Raw genomic sequence first — 2539 nt, 5'->3', positions numbered from 1 at the left:
CCGAGGTTGTACAAACCCCTGACAGTTTGGATAAATTAGCCGGTCCTCGCAGCCTCCTAATGAGAGGGTATTATTTCGCCACCTCGGAAGGAGCGTGAAAAATGAGAGCGACTCCATCCGGAGGTGTCGGATCGATTCAGGATCAGGGTGTAAATTATATACAACTAAATATCCAGCCGCCCATGCTGCTGCTTAATGCGGAGCTTAGAAATGCAACATTAAACAAAGATTATGAGCGATGTACCACGCTGCTGGACCGAGCCCGGCGCCAGGCACAGCCGGGTCACAACAGTGGCCGAGGAGGCCGAGGCTGGGTGGGGAGTGAGACAGGCCAGTTTGGGGTGGGAGCCAGCTCCTGAGTGGGAGCCTCACCAAACCCACTCCCTCTCTTTCTTCTCAAACCAGGACCTAGCAAGACGTGGAGACCCCTCCCCTCTACTGGCCTCATCCAGGGTTCCCAAGCTAGTCCAGGCCCAGAGAGACCCTACTTCCAGCCTCAGTTTCCTTCTGGGAACCACGCAGGCCATGCGGGGTCCTGGGTAGGTCCATGGGGCAGGTTATTGTGCCGGTAGGAGGCCTCCAGCGGGGGCTGGGAGGACAGCCCAGAGGTTGGGGAGGCACTGGACTCTGCTTGCTGCCTCTGTTTTAGGGACTGGAGCAGGGCTGGGTGACCAGAGCTAGGGCCCTCTGCCAGGGTAGCCCGAGCACCACAGCCCTTCCTCCGGCCCTCTCCTGTCTGGGTCGCCCCTGCAGGCGATCCAGGCGTGATCCCGGCTCAGGAAGCCGCCAGGCTTTGCAGTGTGGTGATTTTGGTGAAGGGGCACACCCAGGGCTGCGCGCGGGGAGCGGAGGGACGTGTGCCAGCTCTCGCCTCCCTCCCTTCCGATGGCGCTTGCCTTCCCCGGTCGTCTCTGGCCCTCGCTGGCCCCGCGCTCCCTGCCTACTCGGGTCGGCCGCTCTGCGCGCGCTCGGCGATTCCCCCCCCACACCCGCGGCTTTAGCGAGCCGGGTCGCCCTCCCCAAGAAGAGAGCGGTTTGCGGAGCGTGTGGGTGTAGCAGTAATGAAAAATCAGAGCAGTTAAATCGTAAAATTTGGATTAAGAAGCTTGAATTTAATACACACGCACCACATTTATTAAAGCATTAGAATAATTGAAATTTGCTGCTGCAGCCGTCCGATCTGTTTAAATAATTCTATGGGTGTCTTGTTGTGATAAAAGATTATCTAGAATTCTATTAAAGGCGCAGGAGCCTGCTTTGTAAATCCTATTTGGGGACTTTCAATAACTATCGATAATCTCGCCGCCCAGAACCCCCGCCTGTTGGCGTTATCGGAAAGTTTGCAGGGGCGGCGCGGGGAAGGCCCCGCCGCCGCCAGGGCCCGCACCTGCCGCTCCGCCCGGATTAGGGCGCGCCCGGATGCACTGAGGGCCTGCGGTCTAGGCCGCCTGCTTGAGTGCGAAGCGCGGCTGCGGGCCCCCACGGGCCGGGCAGTGAGTGGGGCCGGGCGGAGGCCTTTGTTCTTGGTGGGAGCCCCAGGCCCCACACCGCTCGCTTGGGCTGCGGGGAGCGAGCGGGGCGCGCGGGCACCGCCGCTAATTGCTGCTAATATTGTTCTATTAACTTTATTTACTCTTGAACCCCTTAATTGTTTTCCATTTATTTTTAGTAATTTTATAATGTACTAATAAGCCCCCTCGTCTGCCGACGCCTCCCCTCCGCCTTCTCCCTCCCTCCCTCCCTCCGGCTCCCGCTCCCCCTCCCTCCCCGTGCCTCCCGGCTTCCCAGCCGCTGGGCCAGTCGGCTCGGCTCCGGTGGCGGCCGCAGTCTGGCGCAAGGGTGCGAAGCGAAGAGCAGGAGACCCACCCGGGGTCTGGAGGCGCCCGGTTCCCCCCGTCCCCCGGTTCTGCTAAGAGAGGGCAGGCCAGGCCCAAAGCTGGACTCTCCGCAGCGCCGCCGCCGGAGTTCAGAGAGATGGGAATGGAGCCGCTCCTGTGGTTGGAGAAAGCTCCCGGAGCTCAGAGAGAGGATGTCGTTTGCCTCGGGTCACACGGCGTGCCCACGGCTGCTCTGGGCAGTGGTGGACGTGGCCGGACCCTCGCGGCTTCCGCTTCCCTTGGCTCCTCCAGTGGCGAGACCCAGGCGCCGGGAGCCAGTCTCCAGAGTGGCGGAGCTCGGGCCCGGGATCTCAACGCACAGCCCCTTCCCAGGAGAGTCGGTCTCCCCGCGCCGCCCCCTCCCGCCCCCGGCCCCCAGGACGCAGCCCCGCGCCTCGTCGGTTATTAGACAGCTCGTGGGGGCTGTCTGCGGGCCGCCTCTTTCCTGCTAATTATCACCTTATGAAAAGTGTTTCATTAAGAAACTCTACTTTTGATTAATTATCGACAGAATGCTGACCAGAAAGAAATGAAATTAATCTCTGACCCCATATGGGTAACACTGGAAATTCATCACATTTCCTTTTAATATTGAAACGCAGTTCAGAATTTTAATAGAAAGTATTGTTTTTCCAAAAGCCCCAGTCTTTATTAATGCCCCT

The sequence above is a fragment of the Tenrec ecaudatus genome, chromosome 12, assembly GCF_050624435.1.
Source record: "Tenrec ecaudatus isolate mTenEca1 chromosome 12, mTenEca1.hap1, whole genome shotgun sequence".
In the NCBI taxonomy this organism is placed as follows: domain Eukaryota; kingdom Metazoa; phylum Chordata; class Mammalia; order Afrosoricida; family Tenrecidae; genus Tenrec; species Tenrec ecaudatus.
The sequence above is the reverse complement of the archived record's forward strand: the minus strand, read 5'-3'. Positions refer to the sequence as shown.